Genomic DNA, 25,614 nt, shown 5'->3' with positions numbered 1-25,614 from the left:
CCTACAAAGAAAGAAAACCACAGGCCAATTTCGCTGATGAACATAGATGCTAAAATCCTCAACAAAATATTGGCAAACCGCATCCAGCAATACATTCAAAAGATTATCCACCACGATCAAGTGGGATTCATCCCAGGGATGCAGGGATGGTTCAATATACGCAAATTAGTAAACGTGATACACCACATCAATAAAAGAAAAGAAAAAAACCACATGATCATCTCGATAAATGCAGAAAAAGCATTTGACAAGGTACAGCACCCATTTATGATCAAAACACTCAGCAAAATGGGAATCAATGGGGCATTCCTCAACGTAATAAAGGCCATATATGAAAAACGTACAGCCAATATCATACTCAACGGGCAAAAACTGAAAGCTTTCCCACTAAGATCGGGAACACGACAAGGATGTCCGCTCTCACCGCTTCTTTTCAACATCGTATTGGAAGTCCTAGCCACAGCGGTCAGACAAGAGAAAGAGATAAAAGGCATCCAAATAGGAAAGGAGGAAGTAAAACTATCATTGTTTGCAGATGACATGATAGTGTACATAGAGAACCCTGTAGACTCTACCAAAAAACTCCTCAACCTAATAAGTGAATTTGGCAAAACAGCAGGATACAAAGTCAACATTCAGAAATCAAAGGCGTTTTTGTACACCAGCAATGCAATAGAAGAAGAAGAAATCAGAAAAAATATACCATTCGATATAGCACGAAAAAAGATAAAGTACCTAGGGATAAATTTAACCAAAGACACAAAAGACCTGTATGCAGAAAACTATACAACATTGAAAAAAGAAATTAAGGAAGACACAAATAAATGGAAGCATATACCGTGCTCATGGATTGGAAGAATTAATATCCTCAAAATGTCCATACTACCCAAAGCAATTTATAGATTCAACGCAATCCCTATTAAGATACCACTGATGTATTTCACAGAAATAGAACAGACATTTCAAAAATTTATATGGAACCATAAACGACCCCGAATAGCCGCAGCAATTTTGAGAAAGAAACACAAAGTAGGAGGGATCACAATACCGGACATCAAACTACTACAAAGCCACCATACTCAAAACAATCTGGTACTGGCACAAGAACAGACCCATAGACCAGTGGAACAGAATAGAAAGCCCAGAAATAAGCCCAGGTCTCTATGGACATCTAATATTCGACAAAGGGGGCAGAAGCATAAAATGGAGCAGTAACAGCCTCTTCAACAAATGGTGTTGGGAGAGCTGGACGGCTACATGCAAAAAATTGAAATTGGATCATTAGCTGACACCATACACACAAATAAACTCAAGATGGATAAAAGACTTAAATATAAGTCGCAACCCCATCAAAGTCCTCGAGAAGAACATTGGCAGGAAACTCTCAGATATCCCACGCAGCCATTTTTTCACTGGTATGTCTCCTAAAGCAAGGAACATAAAGGAAAGAATAAACAAGTGGGACCTCATAAAAATAAGAAGCTTCTGCACGGCTAAAGAAAACATCAGCAAAATGAAAAGGGAGCCAACCGTATGGGAAAATATATTTGCTAATGATACATCAGATAGAGGTTTGATCTCCAAGATATATAAAGAACTCACTCGACTCTACTCCAAGAACACAAACGATCCAATCAAAAAATGGGCAAAGGACCTGGCCAGATGCTTTTCTAAGGAGGAGATACAGAGGGCCCAGAGGCATTTGAAAGGATGCTCAGCATCACTAGCCATCAGAGAAATGCAGATCAAAACCACCATGAGGTACCACCTCACACCGGTCAGAATGGCCATCATAAACAGATCCACAAACAACAGGTGCTGGAGAGGCTGTGGAGAAAAGGGAACCCTAGTCCACTGTTGGTGGGAATGCAGACTGGTGCAGCCACTATGGAAAGCAGTGTGGAATTTCCTCAGAAAGCTGAAAATGGAACTGCCTTTTGATCCAGCGATTCCACTGCTGGGACTATACCCTGAGAACACCAAAACGCCAATACAAAAGAACGTATGCACCCCAATGTTCATAGCAGCACAATTTACAATAGCCAAGTCTTGGAAGCAACCTCAATGCCCATTAGTAGATGATTGGATCAAAAAATTATGGTACATATACACAATGGAATACTACGCAGCAGAAAGAAAAAAAGAAGTACTAAACTTTGCGACAGCATGGATGGAACTGGAGAGCATCATGCTAAGCGAAATAAGCCAGGGGGCGAAAGACAAATACCATATGATCTCACCTATAAGCGGAACCTAACCAACAATGCAAAGATGCAAGGAAAATATGACCAGCAACACTGAAAGGAAAAGAAATCAACAGAGTAAGAGGGAAGGGAGGGGCAGGGAAAGGGAAGGGAAGGGGAAAGTCAAGGAACATATAGCAAGGACTCATGGACAAAACCAAAGGGGAAGAGCGGAGGGAGGGAAGGTGGGAGAGGGCAAGGGAAAGAGTTGGGGGGGAGGCAGAGACAAATGTATTTAAAAAGTAAATAAATAAAAAAAAAACAAAATATAAAAAAAGAAAAAATAAATAAAATGAAAGTTTGAGACTTAAAAAAAAAAAAAAAGAAAGAAAAGAGTGTGCAGGTGAGATTAATAGTACTGCAGTCTGACTTCCTTCAATGCCCTGCTCTGCCCCTGCATAGCTTTGGTAGGTTGACTAGCTTCTCTGAAAAAATGGATACGCTACTACTGCTTTTCTCATTGTTTGCTATGATGGTTAAGTAGGAGAAGGCATTTACCAAGTGACTGGCAATACTGTAACCACAGAGGAACCTTATTTTCTCTAATCTAGTCTTTTATTTTGACTTTTTCCTTTGACTCAAGTTGACCTCATTGGCATCATGACTCACCCGCTTCTCTCTCCCTTGTTTAATCATGAAACCCTCAGAACAATGAGGTTCTAGTCAGCATCCAGTAACTTAGAAATAAGGTCCTGGGTCTATTGGTTACTGGGACAGTTTTCATTCAAAATAAACATAATATCTTGGCCTCAGTTGTGGTTAGCCCTGGACCTAAGAAAGTGGAATGATTCCACAGAACAAATCCTTGAAAAGTTGGACAAAGCAACTCCATGCCTGACATCAGGACCTGATACAATAAGAAATTACTCCCTATCCTAGCTCTAGACAATCAGTAGATACCACATCCCTAATTCTATTTGTCACCATGATTAATGATCCCCCCCCCCCCATATAACCCATTCCATGTTAATCCAACAGGGAGCCAGGTCTTTGGACATTAGCTACCTGTGACTCCAGGCATGGCGCCATGTCCTTAATAAATCCTTACTTTTTGGCTACAAACTCCTGTTCGTTTCTTACTGGGCTTTGGTGTACAGAGGCAAATAGGCCCCTTTGGTCCAACAACAACATATGTGTCTCTGAACGGCAAGTGGGGTCCTGCTGCCCACTGTCACCCTCTAGGAAAAATTCCGGAAGCAAAGGTTTGGTGATAAAGGAAAGGGGTTTTATTCAAATGCGTCACAATTTTGGAATAACAGCTTTCCACATACATAAGTAATTTCAGCCTACCAATTAAGGCTAAACTCTAACTCTTTAGTTATAGCTTTAATCACTTAAACCTATCAATTAAGGCTAAACTCTTTAACACCTGAGTTCTATCATTTCCCCCTGTTATTTTTTAATTATTTTGTTTCTATAGGGTTAGTTTACAAACTAAAACAACATAAGATACAAAAGCTACACAATTTTGGAAGAATGTCAGGCTTCTGACTCAGAGTCCAACCCTTCTGGAACACCCAAAGAAGAACCCTGCCACCCTCTGCCAGGCCAGCCTGATCCTAAGCTACACCTGGAGTTCCTTCTCATCCAAAATGCCAATTGTTGGTAAATGCAGGCAGCTGCAGCACAATCATCTAGGCATCTTCCAGGAAAAGAACCCAAGAGGCAAAGAGCCTAGTGATCAAGAGGCTGAGAGCACTTTTTTTACTTCAAATCAACTGTCCCATAATTCCACGTGCTCTGGAGGCATTCAGCTTCTCAACCAATCCCATCCTAAGACTGTTTACCACTGCTCCAGGCAACCTCCTCCTATGGCCCCTCTCACTCCTTCCTAGTGATCTGATCAGATCTCTCTGTATCACAGGTACGGAACAAATGTTAGTTTTGGTTCTTCCCACTGTAGGGGGCAAACACTTTGAGGACAGATTGGCTGTGTTGGCATAACATCTTTCATAATTTCAGGTCCTATGGCCCCACAAATTGATTTATGCATCCAATTTCAACAAATACTTGTGGGAAATAGAGGTTTTTAACATTCAAACTTGAAATAAGTATGTTCTCTTTTATAGAAACTCCTTTAAAAGGACCAGTATCCTATTGTCATTTGTTTGAGTTTATTCCTTTTCCATTCCCCTCTTCAAAAAGAGTGACATGGAACACTTAACAAATCCAACAACAGACAAAATCTCAACTGAATGAAGATAATTTTGTCAAACATATATTAATGACAGAGAAACAGGGTTGGAAATAAAATCTTGAGGAGTTATTACTTCACATTTTTCTTTTTTTCTACCTAGGAAACCCACAGCGCATTATTGGTCACTGCCTAATAATATGTGAGATCTTCCTTAAGTGTCTTCATTTCTTTAAAGCTCCATCACTGCAGGGAGAAGATGTCTACTCAGTATTCTTACAATCCCTAGCTCTATAGTTTGTATGTGGTACATGCTCAAGAGGGGGAAGAGCTCAATTTCAAGGTGTTTGTTAATGTAAGAATTCCCAAAGCTGTAGAAAAATATGAGTTTATTAGAGTTTATTTCAGTGAAATAGAGGAAACGCCTGGAAGCAAAATCTCAACAGACTGAGAAAATACTCTGAAGAGTAACAGTTTTTAAGTTTCTTTTAAAAATTAGAATTAAGGAAGAAAGGTAAGGAAGATTACATGAAAGTGGGAGAAAGCAAGGCACAGGATACTTAACAAGATCACATGTTCCTTTGAAGGTGGTTATGCCTCAAGGGTGCCTCAGAATAGGATTAGTTCAGTTAGCTAGGAAGACTACTGGGAAATTCTCACAGGATTGAAGGAAGAGATGTACCCACAGAGGCCTCATGCACTTGAACCCTGCTAGGGAGTTCACCATCTGTCTCTCATTTGCACTTGATTTGCCTTGCCTGCATTCTGAAAATAGGCTTTGATCCATGGTATGGAATTTGGACACCAAAATGAAGTACCAACCTGGAAGATACACTGAAGAACTCAGACAAACATCTTCTCATTTTAGAACCCTCACTTAACAGAGAACTTCTTTATTCCAGTATCTGTAAACAAAACCAGGAAGGGATTCTGATCAGCTTCCCTTGGGTGATGTGTCCATCTCTGAGTTAATCACTGTTATAGGAAACGGATTCTGAAATTGATCAGGCTCAGACAATATGTTGAACCCCATGACTACGAGGTGGAATCTGCTAATAGAAAGCAGTGCTCACAACAGCTGTTGGGCAGGCAAAACAATAGATTTCATAGTCTTCTAGAACAGCGATTTTCAACCTTTTTCATCTTGCACACATAAACTAATTACTAAAATTCTGCAACACACCAAAAATATACTTTTTGCCAATCTGACAAAAAAAATAGGTGTAATTTTGATTCATTCATACTAGACAGCTATTGTGGTGGCTATTGTCTTTTTTTTCTTTTTTTTTTAATTTGACAATCTAAGGGAAAAGAGGTCAGTGACCTGGACTAAATAGTCAGGTACTACATTTTTTAAAAATTCTTGCAGTGTGGTGATTGCTGGGGAAAGGGAAATGTAAGAGGATTAATGGTAATGAAAAAATACAATAAAAATTAAATTAAATTAAATTAAAACTCTTGCAGCACACCAGTGTGGTGCTGTATACCAGATAAAAATTGCTGATCTAGAATCTTCATTGTTGGGTCAAAAAATCTAGCAAACAGGGTACTAATAGGACAGACAACCAAATACTTATCAATAACCTTTCACAATTCTTGGAATTCCCAGAATTAACCTAAGGATAAGGCATAAATCCAGCTTTGGAGTGGATTAGCACATTATGTAGATGTAAGGGACCATAAGAAAGAAGACAGTACTCAGAAAGGCTTGTGATTACATCCTGGTTCTGATATGTGCTCTGTGACCTGTGCAAGTTACATCTTGGGACCTGAGTCTTCTCATTTATGAAGAATTTTGGAATGAATGAAATACCATAAGTTAAAAGGATTATGAAGATGTGATATATTAACATTTTTACCCTTTGTCCCTAAATTAACAGGGCTTAAACTTTCTGAGGCATAGACTTTCAATGTCTCCTAGGATCATGAGATTGCACCTCCCAGGGATAAGTCTAGCTGCTGAGAGTAGGCCTAGACACAGAACTCTGTTCCTGTGGGAATTTTAGGATCCAGAGCATAAAATAAAAGTGAGATTTCCCTCTCCAGCCAGGAAAGTGAAAAATTAGCAGAGCACTGAGACTACCAAAACCAGGGTGGGACAGCTGCTCTGAACCCCAAGTTGCCTGAGATTTTTGCCAAGTACCAAGGAAACTTTCATGATGGTTTTTACATCCCATTGTCTCCTCTTTTGTTGGGAGGGCTTAGTGCTCTGGAGGTTTAAAGGTAGCCATTATTTTATGGTTACAATGTTTCTGACTATTACTTTCCAATTAAATTTTCAAATCTCCAAGAATTTAAAAAAATAATAATTGTTTATTCATTTAATAAAACTAAATAAGAAACAGTATGTATAGACTGGAACTAGCATGTCTAGGTTTAAATGCCAGTTTAACACTAAACAGCTATGTAAGCCTTAGGCATGTTATTTATTCTTTTCCTCTGTAAAATGGGAATTATCATAATACCTAGCTCATAGGGTATTCTGGGAGACAAAAAATTAATGACATGGTAAGCCCTTGCTGAGTGCTAGCTATTATTAAGGCAACACTTACTATGTGGCAGGTGCTGTGGTATATTTACATCATCTAAATTGTTCCTCACAATAGCTCATGATATTGTTATTACTCTCCCTGTTTTATAGATGACAAATCTGAAAGGTGAAACTCTCTGCCCAAGGTGATCCATCCAGGATATGAGGAGCCAGAATGAAACTCTTGATCATCTGACTTCAGAGCTGGTGCTTTCAGTAACATCTTACCATACCCCTCGCCTGCCTGCAGAGTCCCTGACCTCGTGCTCAGCACACGATTCTCACAGTTTCCAGGTTTGATGGCTGTTTTGCCACAAGCCTGGGGTTTTAACTCACATAGTGGTTTCACAATACACTGCTGAATGCAGGGACTGTGTTAAACCATTTTTTCCTTCCTTGTCACTTAAGGTCAAGACTGAGAACAGCATGTTAAATATATATTATTCACAGCCTTTTTCGGCTCACTGAACTTTCTGATTAGTGTCCACTTAAATGGATGCTGGGGAGAATTTCTTACAAGTCATGGTGTTGTGTTGAATTGTGGTAATTATGAAGGCTACAGTGACAGGAACGACCTAAGATATTTTTTTCCTCCTCGTGTTGCTTAGCAAAAAGTGGCTGTGAAAAATAACCCTTAAATTAAGAATTCCAGACATAAAAGGACGGGAAGACTTTTTTTTCCCCTTTTTGCCATTTTGTTGTTAAAAGTACTTCTAATTTAAATGTTCCATTTCCTTGAGTCTTGTTTTTAAGATTATAGTTGTATTTGGTGCCCTCAGGGTAATGTTTTATTGATTAGCAAATGTCTCTGGTGCATTTCTGCTCTCCATCTACTTAAGTATAGAACAAAATAGTGTGAGTTTTCTATCTTTCATTCTAAATGTCATTTGCTGTGAGCTATTTTCTTGTACTCAGTTATTTTCCTTTTGTTTATATTATTTTGCATACATTTTCACTCTTTACAAAATTAGTTATAATATGCGTTTATGCTGTTCTGAGGGTAAATTTGAACATTAGGACTGATATTTTATTTTGTGACAGAAAGATTAGAGTTTTTTTTTTTTTCTTCTCCCTTTTATTCTCCTTTAAAAAAAGAAATGCTCCAGTCCATAAATAATTTAAGTCCTTGAATTCTGAAGCTCATAGTTGAGTATTTCAGGTACAGCATCTTTATTTTATGTTTCCTTTCCTGAGGCAGGAGAGGTACCAGGTATTATAATATGAACTCAATCAGTCATGTCCCTTCCCGGGGCCGCATGGTGATGAGAGTCTTACCTCTAAGAGGATTTAATTCATGGACAGGAAGAGAATTCAAGGAAGGCCGTTGTCACCCTTATTCAATCTCCATTGTCAGTCTAGGAGCACAGGCTTGAAGCTTCCCTCACGCTGCAAGGAAACCAAGAGGGTGGGTTTTCCTGTGAGAATTCAGCTGTCTCTGGAATCTTTCCAGGGAGCAACAGGCTGTGGTCAGGGGTTGGAGGAGGTTCCCTGTCTAGTTCCCTCCCAGCTTTACTAACAGCTCAGTGGTAGTTGCGGGGAGGGGGTTGTTTCTAACTGTGCTTTGGTTCTGACCTCTGGCTCAATTTTATTCTGATCTGTGGCATTTCTGGCTATCACAATAAAAAATAGCATGTGAACATTAGAGAAGTGATGATTTTGCTTATCAACAATTCAGAAGGTCTTGGTAGCAGAATATAATTTATGCTGAATTGCATTCCCTCCCAAGTTTAAAGGACATTTTAGGATGTGGCAAGTCACTAGTACAGTATAGCTAGTTCGCTTTTTAGAAATGAATTGCACTTCTTTGTAGGTTGGTGTTTAGAATTCAGAATCATTATAATCCATAGAAACATGATTTAAAATGCTTAGATAATTCTTAGGCTAGCCCACTAACATCTGTTTAACTCACAATGTAATTGTAGTGTGGTATAATAGTACTGATGAAATCAACAACCATTTACATTTAATGTACTTGGAGCTTCAGTTCCTTCCATTGTGGATCTGGTTTAAGGATCTAATATGTTTTTCTCCACCCCCATCAGCTTAACCACGTCCTCTGCTTTCTGCATGGAGACATTTACTCTTCCACCTCATGTCTTGGAACTACTACACTTCGTTCTTGCTCTGGTCTTTCTCCATTCCTTTCAGATGTTCACTCTGCCACGTCTTCATCAGGTGAAGGCCCTCAGTTTTGCTAGCCCCTCTACCTGAAATCCTCCTTCATCCATCTTCTCTTCACTTACTCCTATTTGCCCTTCAATGTAAATGTCCCCCCAGCAAAACCTCCATGGTTCCTCCTTCTCTTGCTTCAAGTTTGTCTTAGGCCTACTGATTTAAAAACTGCCAGGACCTCAGCAGGTATAATTAGACCAAAGAAGAGAGGATGGCCAGTCCAGCTTCCATACTCACATGAGAGACAAACTCTGTTCCATTGGCCCCTGCTGGTTCTTGTTGAGCATTGACCCTACAGAGATGTCAGTAGATGCTTGTTCCCTCTCCTGACAATGATGGTGAGATTCCTCCAGGAACTTTCATGATTCTTTGAGTGAGAGTGACAGCACCGGCACCGGTACAATTGTTAGTCACACCTGCCCCACTTTTGGCTCTCAGGGTTTCAGTTCTTAGTGCTCTGTCTTTCCGTTAACGTCGTAGCTCCTCCTGGGAAATAGGAGGCCCCAGAAACACTGGGTCATGACTGTTTCGTCCTACACCTCACAGATTCAGATGACTCTCTTCCTTCTTTCCCAGGATTTGAACCTAGCAACTGAGGAGTATATTAGTTTCTCAGGACTCCTATAACAGATAAGCACAAATTAGGTGGTTTAAAACAAGAGAAATTTATTCTCTTACAGCTGTGGAGGCTGGAAGTCTGAAATCAAGGTGTCCATAGGGCTATGCTATATTACGGCTCTAGGGAAGTATGCTTCCTTGCCTCTCTGGTAGCTTCTGATAGTTGCTGGCAATCCTTGGCATGCCTTTGCTTGTAGATGTATTGCTCTAACCTCTGCCTCCATCTTCATGTGATGTTCCTTCCCTGTGTATCTATGTCTCTGTGACTAAACTTATAAAAACACTAGTCATTTTGGATTTAGGGCCTTTCCTGATTCATTATGACCTCACCATAACTTGATTACATCTGCAAAGATCTTGTTTCCAAATAAAATCACATTCATAGATTCCTGATAAATATAAATTTTGGGGGGACACTATCCAACCCAGTAGAGCAGTTTCCTCTTAAATGTTCAAAATCCAAATGATCTATTTTTCCCCCCACAAAATGGGGATAGCTTCCCACACTTCTTAAAGAAGACTAATTCCCATGGTTTTAAGGTGATTCATCCTCATAAAGTAGATTCCTCAGCAAGGCTAGAGGTAAGGAGGCAACCAGAGTACAAAATTGAAGGAGGTGCTCATTCTGTGTGTCTTGCAGTTACAGGTCTTCACTTACATGATGCTGTGAGTGGATGCCTCCTTAAATTTTGGGTATAAGTCTGTTCTTGCCTCACCCAAGTCCCAACCTCATTCCTCAAGGCAGTACAAGGAATACACTCATAAAAATGGCAGGTCGGGTGAGCAACATTCCTCGCATATATGTCAACAAAAAGAGAAAAAAGTCTATAGTTTTTAACTGTGGTATGGCACTGTAAGATATAATGATAACAAATGATTGCATGGTTCCAATGTGTAGGCACTGAGCTAAGTAAGGTCTCTTTATCTCATTTATTCCTTATAGTATTAAGAAAGTATTAATATTGTTCCTGTTTTATAGATGAAGAAACAATTACAATTCTCTTTTATTACATAACACTTTGACTTCCATAGTACCTGACACAGCAGGTATTCAAAAATGTTTAAATGAGAAAGCCTGGAATTTTTGAAGAAATTACTTGTTTATCTGACAACTTTGTGTATTAGTTCACTCAGGTGGCCATAATAAAATATTATAGATTGCCTGTCTAAAGCAACAGAAATTTATTTCACACATTTCAGGAGGCTGGGAAGCCCATGATCAAGGTGCTAGTTGATTGGGTTCATGGTGAGAGCTCACTTCCTGACTTGCAGGCAACTACCTTCTCATTATGTCCTCATACGGTCTTTCCTTGGCGCTTGCATAGAGAGAAAATGACCTTTCTGGTGCCTCTCCTTTTAAGGACACTAATCCTCTTGGGTAAGGTTCTACCCTTATGCTCTCCTTTAATTTTAATTGCTTTCTTGTTCCAAATATAGCCACAGTGAAGGACAGGGTGTCAACATATGAATTTTGTGTGGACACAAACATTGAGTCCATAACATTCTGTGTCAGGTACTCTTATGGACAGTAGCATGAGGAGATGAATGAGACATCACCCTGTCTCTTCTTAAAGAGCTAAGAGCCCAGAGTGGCAGTTCTTAACTCAAAGATGTGGAAAGAGAAAGAGTGTTAGAGTTGCCTATGGAGTGTCTCCCAAAATAACAGGCCACTCTAGAAACCCGTAGATTTCTCACCTTACAACTTGCTTACTCAGAGAAGTATTTTGTTTCATGAGCCCCAAATATTCCTGCTGCCCAAATTATGAAAATGTAATGCAAATCTCCCTCCCTGCCCAATAACTGAGCTGTGCCTAAGGGCAGTGTAACAACCTCACATCATGCTGATTTTTTAATAAAAAGAGAGAGATTTTAGAACATCCTCCCTCTGATATTCCTCTGCATGAATTAGACTTAATTGTGTAAAGTGATCTGATGATTAATTTAAAAATAATAAATTATTAATATTATAATAAATAATAATATTTAATATATGCTAATGAGGGCTCACATTTATAAACTATTCAGTTTTCTTCACACCACCTCTATAATTTATTGCAAAAATCTAATGAAAACTACCACTTACTAGAAACTCCATACTTTGATCATGCTTTTGTTACAATTTATGCCTTTGGTTCACTTTTTTATTGGGAAGGAGCTGGTAAGTTTATTATATTGAGTAGGTCACAGAGGAGGAGGAAGTAGGATTTACTTCACAGGTCTAAGAGTCTTTTCAGATTTAGAAAGAGTTGTGGGGAATGACCTTCTTGAATTAACACTGAGATTCCTAGAATCACAAACTGTTCCTTAGGATGTAAGTTTTATAAACCACAGTATGTCAGCATCCAGCACACTGCCTGGCAGGGAAGATACTTACCAATATTTGTTGAATGTACCAATAAACAAATAGAAACAAATCTACTTCTTAGCCCTCTTCTTTCTCTACCCTGTGGAGAAAAATATTTCTTTAGTATCGTTGGCTGTGAAATTGACTGCTCTTTCATTAAGAGAAATAGAAAGTAATAGTTCAGTGGCTTTATAAGTGTACCTAAAATATTATTCCTTTTGTTATATGGGGAGAGCTAAAATATGTGTTAACAAGGATGTAAAGTACAGCATAGGAGATACAGTAAATAATATTGTAATAAATGTGTGGTGTTAGGTGGGTACTAGATTTATTTGGGGGATCATAGGGGTTCATTTTGCAAGTTACATAAATATCTAACCACTATGCTGTACACCTGGAACAAATATAATACTGATTGTCAACTCTCATTGAAAAAATAACAATTTAAAGTCTGTGTTAATAGAAACATATACACATATTATAATTTAGATTGAAAATTAAATTTCTTCATATAGTTCATCTTTTATTACACTCCAGATTGTTATGTTACCTGTTAAAAATAAAATTCTATAATGCTGTCTTAGCATGTTTTCCCATGAAAATAACTTTATCCCTAACTAGTAGAAGAATGAGCCATTTCTGTAGAAAATAGTGTGCAAATACAGATGAAAGCTGACCTATCTTTTATGGGGGGCTGGGAGGGAGGAGAAGATAACTGGCTGAATATTAATACACTGCCAACTTGCAAAAAGTAAACAAACTTTATGTCCTCCTAAAATGTGTTTTTATTACTTAGTGGATTCAACCTGTATTTATTCAGATCACTTAATATTTCTTCTTATAAAGGTGTTAGGAAAATAATACTGTTCTTAAGGAATTTTTCTCAAGCAGCATTTGTAGAAAAACATATATAGTTATATCATATTTTTTAATAATAGAAAAGATTTTCCCATCACTCACCCCCTAAGTCCTTTTAAATAGAACCATACAATTGACCTTACCTTAGACTTAACAACCTATTGATGAGAAGGCATGCTAGAAACTAGTAAGGCAAAAATTGTTTTGTCACCAATCAAGGATGTTTCAATTTTGGTTTAAGTTGTTTGGTACATAAAATACCTCAGCTGCTGCTAGTGATTGATGGGGGGTTGTTTTTCAAGTGCTAACCTGTAAAATTATTTTATATAGCTGAAAGATATGGTAATTTTTCCCCACTGATTTGGGAAAAAACAGTTTAAAAATAAATTCTGAACTTGCAGAGTTATTTCTGTGGGAAAGAAGAAAACAACGTAGGATATTAAGTATCAAAATTTCACTCTCTGAATCTCAATGCAATTGTAAAAATGTATTCATTTTCTTAGGTGGTGCGTTTCTGTTTTTCCCTTTTTTTCATAACGAGATGCACCTAATTTATTTAGGTTAAGTAAAATTCTGTACTTTCAAATGCATGTTGGAAAGAAACTCATCTTCTGTGTTAATGTTTAACAGCAGTCTTGTGCTGTGAGAGACCTGTCAGCTCCACTTTGACCATTTTAAAGAATAAGACAAAAATGAAGGTGATGATTTGACCAAAGTTTCCTTTGCTTGTTGAGGAGTGAGTTACGATCATTACTGCTTTGTAAAACTAGACAAAATCAAACCCTGCTCCCTGTCCCCCTGTCTTCTGCTCCAATACTGCCCGGGCACAAGGCAGAATGCAGGAAAACACTTGAATTATTTCAGTGTCAAGTATTGTGTACCTTAGAAGAGCTCTATTTTAGAGGAAGACTATTTTGGAGGAAGTATTGAAGGCTTTACAGTGTCGAAATTGCTTCTGAAAATACAAAGACTCCAGGCACACTCTATACTCTTTTTTGAACATGGGCTCTAGGTAGGACCAAACTGTGACAAAGATTTTCTTTCATTTTTCTTTAGATCTTACTGAGTGCTTGTTATGAACTAGGTGTGGTATGCTGTGCTAGGGACTGAGATGACTAAGGCTTGGTCTCTGTTTTCAAAGAGATCCCATTTAGGAAGGGTGAGGCAGAAATTTATCTGTGAATATGCAAAAAGTAGGAATAAGATAACAGGGAGAGTTGGGCCTTGAGAAACTAGAGAAACCTGCCAAATCCTTCATATTCATTAGTTTCCAGTATTGGGTTGCTAAACCAGTCAAGGGCATGATTTTTGGTGCCTGGAGGACTCTTTTCGACCTTGGGTAGAGGGGCATGGGACTACAGTCAAGCCACCAACTCCAGTATAATGTAGCATGTGCTTACTAAACCACAAATATAAGATTAAGTGCTATGGAAACAGGGAAAGGACAATGGTCAGTTGTCCCCCCCCCCCAGGAATATTGGACATAATCTCAGAAAAAAATGACTTATGATCTTTGTTTCTGTTTTGAAACTAATATTTATCGCGGGCTGAGTGTGTTTGACAGAGGCACACATCATCACATAATAGCAAAAGGAAGAACAGGTTATTCCAGAGAGAGGGCAACCCTGAGTAAAAGGTGAGAGGTTTCAATGTGTACTTCTTTCTCCAAAATGCTAGAGGCATTCTGGAGAGACAGGAGAATGATGCGTTTTAAGTCACATTATAAAAGTTTTTAATGTTCCAGGGATCACTTGGTTACTCAGCAGCCTTGTGAGGTAGTTGTATTACCAGGAGAGTGTAGAGAACAATGACAAATGCGCAGAGGGCAGGACCTTGGGGGGTAGACAGAAGCTAATGAAGCAACCCATTGAAGATGACTGAGAAAGAGCAATTCATAGTATAGAAGGAACATCAAGAGATAATTTGACCCCTCTAGCTGGCACAGGCCACATGGAGAGAGAGAGATACCCATCCAGCCCCCAGCTTCTCCAGGTCCAGGTGCCAGACATGTGAGTGAAAATGCCATTTTATATTTTTTGAGGCTGTTACGTTAGCTCTGACCCATGAATTCATTAAGAACCCAACATCTTTGCTTCACTGTCCTACTCTCTCTCGAGTATTGTACTTATTTTCATCATTCCAGGTGGTGGTATGGTGTTCCTGGCAAGAGGATGAAGGTAGGAACGACAGGAATCAAAGAGCATGTGTCAGCGGTCTTTTAAAGTAGGTTCCTGCAAACTTATGGTAGATCCCTACATAAAAGTTATATGTAATTATATATCATTGGTCAGAATTTTGTCACATGGCCATGTATCCTGCACAAAACTCAATTACTATTAAAAATGAGCAGCAATTATTGGTCTCTCTCACACATCCAAGCAATGATATTGGGGAAATCAGGATTTAAGTTCATGTATTCTTAGAAAAGAATGAGTATCAGAAAAGTTCAGTTTGTAGATTAAAAAACAAAAACAAAAAAGCACATTTATACTATTTTCCTAAAGTATAAAAATTTTGGCTCCTTCACTACTTCACTGCAAAATTTCTTAATATTTCCAGGACTTTTTCTCCTTAAATATCTCTGAGGCTCCCCAGAGGAGCATATAAATGTTCACGAACCATTTCTTACCATCTTTCCCATGCTACTTCCTTTTGGGGGAGCAGAAAATAATGCCTCCCTTGAGCATGAACACTATAATGACCTCTCTCTCTCTGAGACCCTCATTGCTACCATCAGTGAAACCAGAAAGCCACCACTGATGTCCCGGCAGCAAGAGCTTCATGAGTGGTAAAATCTCTTTCAATTCAGAGCCCCTCACTGTGCTGTGGTCCATAAAGTACTCTCATATTACCAAAATTAATTGTGCTAGTAGTAATTGAATTTTCAGTGGTGTATGTGGGGGAACCAGTACTCTCAAGTCACCCAGAGCTTTGATAGACAGATATACTCATGCTTCCAAATTCCTTTAATTTTCTATGTTACGTTCCTTCCTAGGGGTCCTAGTTCTCTTAAATCTGCCGTAGGTCGAGCCTTTGCCAGTCCATTGACTTATTTTAATATCTTTGAATGTCAATGAAGAAGGGTCATAGCGTCATGGATTCAGTCCCCTTACCCTATTAGCCTTGTCATTTATTTATTTGTTTTCATAAACAGTTACAAAGAAGAAAGCACGTTGCTAACATGGCAGCATCCAACTATGAAATGAATAAAATGGTATACTGGGAAAGGCATGATAGAACTCCAAGGATGAGCAGAATCTAAGCGCCCAGCTCATCCTGGGCCCTGTGTGAGCAGACATAGGTAGAAGGTTCCATAGGAACCTTCTAGAGCAAGGGGTTAGGAAAGAGCAGCCAGGAGAAAGTTGCCTGGCCAGGGAAGGAAGTTCTGTGACAGAAGTGATGAAGAATGATGAATACAGACAATGAACTGGAGATATGTCTCTGTTGGGTGGTGGCAATGCATTAAAGGAAAAGAAAGGAATGGCATTTGGAAATGAGATCGGGGTCACAGAAATCAAATAATGCCACTGACAGAAAAGTTGAGAGGACTCCTGAATCTGATTCTGTTCCTTGGTTTTCCCCCAAGGCCAGAAATACATATGAACATTTTGAAACTGTTTTCCAAAATATTTTTAATGACGACCATTCATAATTAGTTAAATTTAAAAGTCAGGTCTAAAGTAATGGGAGTTTCCCTGTGGTTTTAAGAAAATTTGCTATTAACTACTTTTAAATATATTAGCTGTGTTCTGAAAGGTTGCTACAAGTTCTCCCCACCCCCATGTATTTCCTGTGTAAGTGCCTGTTGTGTGTATCTTGGGTCTTTTGAATTTTAACCTTTTAATAGGAGTTAATTAGCAAAAAAGTAAATTATGTTACATTATGGCATAAAGGGATTGAACATGATTTCATTACTATATCCACACATGGTTTAATGGACATCACAAACTATTCCCTGTTTTGTGGATAGAGAGGAGAAAGGAGTAGGGTTTTGGCAGCAGAACAAAGTATCCAAAAACATGACTACTGACAACTGGGAATAACTGGTCTGATCACTGAAACTTACAGGAAGGCTTCTCAACAGAACTACGGAGAATAGCGATAGAAACTCAATATTTCCTTCCTTGATATGTCTCAGTCCAGGCAGCCAGACCCAGGAGAACTGGCTCCAAGGAGAACTAAGGATGTATATATCAGAACTACAGACTCTGAGGAGGGTTTGGTAAGAGCAATCCATGAATCAGTCTTGAAGTATACTAAAGGAAAGACTCAAGTGTACAGAATAAAGTAGGAAGGAGATCAATAATTACAAGTGAGCGATAAGGTCAGGGCTTGAAAGAACCATGAACTGAACTCATCTGTAAAATTTTCTATAGGTTCTAGAGGGAGTCATCATCAATGACAGGGAATTGGCGCTCATTCCAGATCATGAACCTTGGGAGGTTCTATTTTGCTTGATTGCAGTCACTCCATATTCGCTGCAACCTGGCCATAAGCACCCTCAGACTTAAAACAGAGAATACATTCTGATGTGTGTCTTCTCTCACTGCATGTCTGTGCATCTGGGCTGAAAAAAAAAAGATTAATATAACCATAAGTAATATTTGAACACAAGACCACTAAATGCTTCACACATATGACCTCAATTAATTCTTAAATCCTAAAACCATTTACATATTAGGAAACTGAAGTAGGGACACTAAGATTTGGGTCTGTTTTTCTTGAAAGCCCTTAGCACTTAAGATTTCCATATATAAAAATACGCTGTGCACCACCTAAAAAAGTGGGAAAACCATTTTCTTACCCTACCTCCCTCACAATTATGTAATTAAAAATTATTTGACAGTTGATATTTTTGAGACCTTTCATGTGGATTTGAATTAATTAATAATTGACAATAGGAAGTTCCTTAGTACAGCTGTGGTTGTGAACATCTTCAGTGGGAAATGTGTATATAGAGGGGAAGATATAGCATCACAGATAACTATTGAACCCTCAATTTCCAATAGATCTTGGTTGAAATCTAGTTTTCATTATATGAGATATGGATCCTCAGGAAAGTCACTGATCTTCCCTAAGTCATACTTTCCTCATCTGTAAAATAGGGGCAAAAAATAAAATAGGGATATTTTGAGTATTATATGAGGTCATGTGTATATGGAAATATGGTCTGTGTTACATAGAGCTTAAAGTCTAGTAGATGTGGATACACAGACAAACCAGTAAAACCAAAGCAAAAATGAAAACCACACCCATGAAATACATTAATAAAGCATAATACGTTTTGTTGAAAAAGTAATGATTTTATTTGAGATATAAAGGTGGCAAGGGATAACATTCAAATTGTACTCGTACTTGAACTTAAATATAATTTTGAAGGCTTTTAAGAAAAACAGTGATATCATGTGATTTTTACTTTAAATTAGTCATTTTTGTCTGCCCTGTGAAGAATGGATAGAGGAGGGAGGACAAAAATGGGCCAATTCTGGGAGACCAGGTGGACGAGTAAAGTGAAAAGAGAAATGTAGTTGTGATCAGACTTTATAATGGATTAGATGCAGGAGTTAAGGAAAAGCAGTAAGGTGTCAAGACTGACACTTTCTTAGATTTCTGGCTTTAGCAACAGAATCTGGCAAATCTAGAGATGGAGCAGATTTGGTAGTAAGAAGGATGATCAAGAGTTCAATTTTAGACATGTTAAATGTTAAGAACATCTGGAATATTTAAGCAGATATATAGAATAGGCAGCAGGCAATTATGTCTGAGGTCTCTACTGGATATAAAAATTAGGAAAGCATCAGAATTTGTATGTTGCTATAGCCATGGGAAAGGATGAGATCGCTGAGGCCCAGCTCTGGCGATTGGGCTCAGTTGGTTGGAGCATTGTCCTATAAACTGAAAGGTCATGGGTTCAATTCCTGGTCAGAGCACATGCCTAGGTTGCAGGTTCTGTCCCTGGTCTGTGTGCATGTGAGAGGCGACCAACAGATATTTCTCTCTCACACATCGATGTTCCTCTCCCTCTCTCTTTTCCAACCTTCCCTTCTTTCTAAAATTAATAAGCATGTCCTCAGGTGAGAATAAAAAAAATACAACAACTTTTAAAAAGAAGAAAGAAAAATGAGCCCTAAATATAGCCAATATTAGATGGTAGAGAAACTATTAAAAAGAAAAGTCTTAAGAGTTACAAAAATAGAAAGAAAATGAAAATATATAGTCTATATACCACCATTTTATACTTTAATAGAAACTCCATAGAAAGTTTAATTTTCTACTTTTCTAATCTAGTTGTACATTATTTTTCTAATGAGATTACATTTTTGGGTAAAGGTTATCATTATTTCTCCTCTGGTGCTTTATATTATGAGTCCAAGAAATATTTTTGATTGATTTGAGAAAAGAGATGATAAAGTAGAGATTCTAACATACCAGAACACTGGAAGTCAGCTTACCTTCCACATGAAATCCTTATAGTCTTTAACAGACTATTGGGAAGACTTTAGCTCATTCATTTGCATAAAAGAGAAGGAAACTTTTCATAGCAAAACCATTTTCTTTCTTGTCTACTTAAACCAGATATCTTATTTGTTAGTAGATTAAGGCCATTCAGTTGCAATAAAGACTCTAAATCAGAGGTTGACAAAATAGGTATCTGATTATGTTTCCGGACCAATTCAATGGCTAATCAAAATGATAATCTTTACCTGATTACATTTAAGAAGGGTAACACTTCAGTTTTGTATCAGTTTATAATGACACCAAAAAAAAGTCTATTAAAATACTTCATAGCCTTTATACCAACTGCCCACAGATTCAGTAATTACTGAAAGGCAAAAAGAAGAGTAGGGAGAAAGATAATTTCTAAGAGAATTTTATTTTTAATGCTTAGTTAAATTACGGCTACGTGATTGTCGAGACAGATCTACAAGATAAACCTACAGGGTAAATAGAAGTGGTTTAGTTGAAGATGACGCTTAGATTTAAAAGACATAGAGGTGATTGTGTTTATCACCTGATGTTCTCACTCCTTTTTTTAATCTATTTATTTTGGGAAACAGAGCATTCCTGGGATGAACCTTTTAATGAAAAAACAAATATAAAACAACCAACCAGCAACTCCCCTGCAAACCTCATTCATTGGGTAACATTGATTGTATTGCTCTGGGTTGATTCACATAATTTACAAGCTGTGTCCTACCTTAGGCTCTTAGCATTATTGAAACAATAGGTAATAGATCATGTATCTTTTAATATTTATCAGTACATTAATATAAAAATATAAAGCAAAAATGTTCCATAATCCTGTTTTCTAGATAATTATAAAAATATACAATATATACATTAAAAAGAATAATACATAAATACTGGTAGAAAATGTAAAAATATCAAGAAGTATAAAATGAAAGTAAAAGCCTTCATCCTCCAAACACAGCCTTTCTTATTGAAAATTTCTTGAACAGTATATTAGTAGCTCCCAAAAAGCACATATTATATATTCATTCATTCATTTGTTCAACAAATATTTATTGAACAGTTATTACATAAGTGCTGAAATATGCATAAATATATGGATATACACATTATGCAATGATTATATAGATGGCATACATATAGGTGCACATACATATATATAATATATTACCTCTATAGGATATATTTTTGCATACGTATGTATGTGCATGTATTTACACACATGTCTCCTGGTAAAACCAGAAACTACTAAAAATAATTCCAGTTACTGAGATTTTTTTAGGAGCTACTGAATGAATTTAAAACCTCTCAAGGGAGTTTTATTTTAGACAAAGTGGTAAATAGAAAAATTTATAAGTATTTATTGTCTGCATACAAAAGATTTTCCTAAGTTTAGATTATTTTTTCTCTATTTCAAATTTTTAAAATTTCTCTTCTTTTTTTATTTATTAATTTTAGAGGGAGAGAGGAAAGGGGAAAAGAGACAGAAATGTGTCGTTCCATTTATTTATGCATTCATTAGTTGCTTGCTATTTTTTTAATTTGCCATTTTACTTATTTACTTTTAGAGATGGGGAAGGGAAAGGGAAAGAGAGGGAGAGAAATACCAGGGTGTGAGAGACACATCAATCTTTTGCCTCTCCCATGCCCTTTGGCCCCTTGACCCAGCCATGTGTCCAGACTGGGAATCAAACTGGTGACTTTTAGATTCACAGGCCTGTGCTCAATCCACTGAGCCATACTAGCCAGGGCCATTCATTGCCCTGACAAGAAATGCAACCCACAACCTTGGTGCATCAGAATGATGCTTTAACCAACAGAGTTAGAATCTTTTGCCTTTTCCTTTTCATTTTTCATCCTTTCTGCCTTCATATCCACATTTGCAAATGATACGTGATGTATAGATATTATTGCCTTCTAACTAATTTACTGAATATGCCTCTACATTTTCATTTTAAGTAAGATTTTTAAATACTTGTTATAATAGTAATGATATTCTGAAGTCAGAATACCTGAATTAAAGCTTTACTTTCACAATTTACTAGCTGATTACCTTGAGCAAGTTTTTCAGAGTCTTTGTGACTCAATTTTTTTCCTATAAATTAGAGATTGTAATAGTGCCAATCCCAGAGGGCTGTTGTAAAAACTAAATGAACATGTATAAAGTGACTAGAACAGAAACTAAGAGCTCAGTGTATCCATACCTGTTAGCTATTGCTGTTTTCCTTCTAATCTCAGTTGCTAGAGATCTTATTTTGTTGTTTTAGAATATGTAATATGGGTTCAAATTTATTAATTGCTCTAGTAAATCTCTGCTTCCAACTGCCTGCTCTGCATTTTGCTTTTGAAAAACTTCAACCTTAAAACAGAGTCAGTTCTCCTACTAATAAATTCTTCTATTTACCACTTTGTCTAAAATAAAACTCCCTTGAGAGATTTTATATTCATTCAGTAGCTCCTAATTTCTGCCATATTTTAAATACATTTAAAAGTAAATGTGTGTAAATATTTACTATGACAAGAAGTTATAGGAAATAAAAAGAGATCAAATTTACAGCAGATTGTGCATTAGGGGATTATTTTGCATCCTTTGGGTAATTCTTCCTATTTTTTCATTTTCATGACTTAAAAACCTTTTTTCTTAAAGAGCATGTCATTAAAATATTATATTTCCAATAAAAATTACATATCATATAAAGTACTTCATATAAATATATGATTTCCATTATGTTTGAGTTATATAATTTATTATGATATAGTGCTGACAAAATAATAGGCAAAATGGAGTATTATATCTTTCTTTGAAGCAGTAGTGCAATTTAGGCCATAAATCTGTATACAAATACTCTGTTAATCCACTTTATAATCCAGTAGTATTTTGTGAATTAAAGATACTTTTTTAAAACTGAGCTTAATAAAATTGTGATCCATTTTTTTCTTTCTTTGATAATATTTTGATTGATTTTAATTCCTCAGTAAATGAAAGCTAGTATGGAGTTGATTTATAAACATTTAATATGTACCCCAGATATACAGAACAAGAAATTTAGCATTAACTTAAAAAAACTAATCAGAGAATAGAATATGAAATATATTTTACAAAACTATTAGACTTAATAAGCATTTGTTACTAGAAACAGATTTTTGAGAATAAGTTCCTAAAATATTGATATAAATTTCTTAAAGTTTTCAATAGTCAATAAAATATTAAAATATACCCCTTAAGAATATGTACAATACCACCATTCATGTAATGCTACAAAAGTAATAATTTTATATATTTGTAGTAAGTATTCATATTGGAAGTCCCTTTATAAGAATGGACTATAAAAGTCCCTCAGATAACATAAAGATGATAAGAAAAATATTGGCCTCCATAATGACTACAAAAAAAGGAAATAAATTTAGGAAAAAGTATTTATTAGGCAATGGGATGTAACTTTAGGTTTTAAAACATTTTATTTTGGCAGATATTCTTAGAAATAGGCTTTTTCTATTAAAATTTGTTTATGAACAATTCAAGTATTCACCAGAAAGTGAAATCCTTGAGGACAGGATTTTTTACTTTGTCACTCTGATTTCTCCCGCACCTAGAAGAGGATCGGAAACAAAGTAGGGGCTCATAGACATTTATGAAATGAATGAATACGTAAACCTATTTATACCATGTTAACATTTTTTTAGATCCAATTTATTGCAGCAAAGATAAACAGTAGAATTTAGGATCTCAGCAATTCTTTGGTCTGAATATTGAAGTTGATCCAAGTAAATGCATAAGGAAAACTTTGATCCTATCCTTGATTAGTTGCTGAGCAGATGCAGGGTACCTTCCAATTAGCTGCATGTCCTTGTAAGGTGAGATTTTTTTTTTTAAATGAGAAAGTGTTGCCTTACAAATCACTAGCTCTACTATCAAAGTATAAGGTCTTGGTTTCTAGGTAAGAGCAGTAGTCCCGGGGCCAGATAACAAAGTCATTGCCCCTTGGATCTGTCAAAGCCTAATTGAAGGACTTAGCCTTTAAAGAACATTTTATTATACTTTAAATATCTATTCTTAATTCCACATACACTTAAACCTTCTCCTTTATTAGTTTATGCTCACATAAAGCTAACTCTGTAACTGTGGCCTGGCCCTGCCCCTTTGGTAGAATTGAGCTTCACCCTATATGACATTGGCTTATACTTAAGAATAATGTAAGAAATGACCCTAAACTATTGTAACTGTGCTTTCTGTATGTTTGTTATTCATAGCTTTTTAAATTACATTGTATAAGAGGATTTTGTTTCAGGTTTTATATAGGTCTAGCAGCTTTTGTGTAGTGGATCCTATAAATTGATGGATCAGCTGATTGATCATGCTTGTATTTTTACATTGTTTGCTAGAAAACTTAAAGATAAAGTTTTAGGCAACCTACTGCAATGCAATTCTTTTGATTCCAGCATATACTTGTATATGTGTGTGTACATGTGTCTGTGTGTGTTTGTGTGTGTATGTGTGTTGACATTAGCTTCATTTCCAGCATCATTTTATATCTTATCCTTATTTTCATTTCTTCTTTCTCACACACATTTAATTTATATTATCTTAATAAATTATGCATGTCCTTATAAAACAACTTAATCAATTTTGAGGTGAGTTTGTCAATTAGTTATAGATTAATAATAACAGTATTTATTAATTTTAAATTAAACAATTTTAATTGAAAATTGGGAATAAAATAAAGATAAGTGATTGGGTTATAAATGACTACATTAACAATATAATTTTATTATTATTTTAAAAGAACCAAATATCCCATGAAGAGCAGTAATTCTAGATATAAAATCTTATGGGGAGAAAAATTTTGTTAACATGAAACATACCTTTTAATGTTGTCCATTTGTCGTTCAGATTTGTTCTTTATAAAGGTAAGGAAGAAAAGGCAATGCCAAAGGACAAAGTGAATAAATAGATGATGTATAGTACTAATATAAGACAAAGATAAAGACCTTCAAGGCTGTTTTTACTGCCTCCTGTGTGGTCCTTAGTGTACACTGAGATCACTTGAATATTCCCTGGGATTAGCTGACATAAGAATCAGACATCCCAATCAACACTTTTTAGGTCGATAAGGAAGGTGTTGAAAAAGTTTGTCAGAGCCACTTAATATCTGACCCTCTCTTCTGTCTGTGATCATGTCTCATTCCACTGGACTTTAGGTTTCTGAATTCTCATTGAGGTGACTCTCATGGTTATCTGAGCAACCCCATTATTCATTCCTTAATTACCTGCCCAAATACCACCTCTCAGAAGAGGGCCTCAATCTGACTACTGCAGCTTGGGCACATCCACAGATACTGTCTTAGCCTCACATCCTGTGCAGGATAGATGAGGCCAGCTTTAGAAAAGGCCTCAGGATAGTCTGTCTGCCTAAGTTGGCAGATGGTGCAGCCTTTCGGACCCGAGGGAAAGCTTAGCCAGGCAGGTTGTAAATGGCCAGGGAGATTGTGCAGGACTGTATTTCTTTGGGACTGGGAAGCATATGACCTTTAGATTCCGGAGAAGGTTTTGAATAAGTAGTATATTATAACTTTACTGCACCGAATTCCCCTTTTCCTCCTAAGCATTCAACCAGACACTCCTCATTTACTGAACTCATAAAATTCCTGCCAATGGGTGGAACTAATTGTCCCCTAGTTTCAGACCTGAGTTCTGCTGCCTCTACTTTTTACTATTATAGATAGGATTGCAGCCAAATCATTATATATGGTGCCAACATGTTCAATTATGTACTTGAGAGGTCAGGCACTTTTTCCCTCCTAAAATATACAAGTCCATTTATATTTTAAAACTATGCTTTTAGAAAGTTTTGTTTTGAAGAATTGCATAAAGCCACTTTGTTTTATGTATACTTTGTTTTCTTTCAGTTTTATAAACTATGTGGTATGAAGTTCTGGTATTATTAAGAAATAACATTGATTCAGTAATCTTGGAAAACCATTTCCTTGGATTTGTTCATTTGCTGGATTTTTTTCTCCCACTTTTAAAAAAGGAAAGAAGGAATATTACCGAAGTTATCAGCATTTAAGCACACTGTTGCTCAAAATTTGAATTTTGATTTAAGGTAGAACAGGTAAGGGACATGAAAAGATGCACATGCAATCTGAATTACTTGGAAAACCTAAAAAATATAAATATTTATTTGCTTTATTCCTTGGTTTGGGAGAGAGAAATGAGGAAAAGATGGTAATAGAGAGCAAGGAC

This window comes from Pteronotus mesoamericanus, unplaced genomic scaffold, assembly GCF_021234165.1.
Source record: "Pteronotus mesoamericanus isolate MK-2021 breed Mesoamerican mustached bat unplaced genomic scaffold, CSHL_Meso_final scaffold_651, whole genome shotgun sequence".
NCBI lineage: Eukaryota > Metazoa > Chordata > Mammalia > Chiroptera > Mormoopidae > Pteronotus > Pteronotus mesoamericanus.
The sequence above is the reverse complement of the archived record's forward strand: the minus strand, read 5'-3'. Positions refer to the sequence as shown.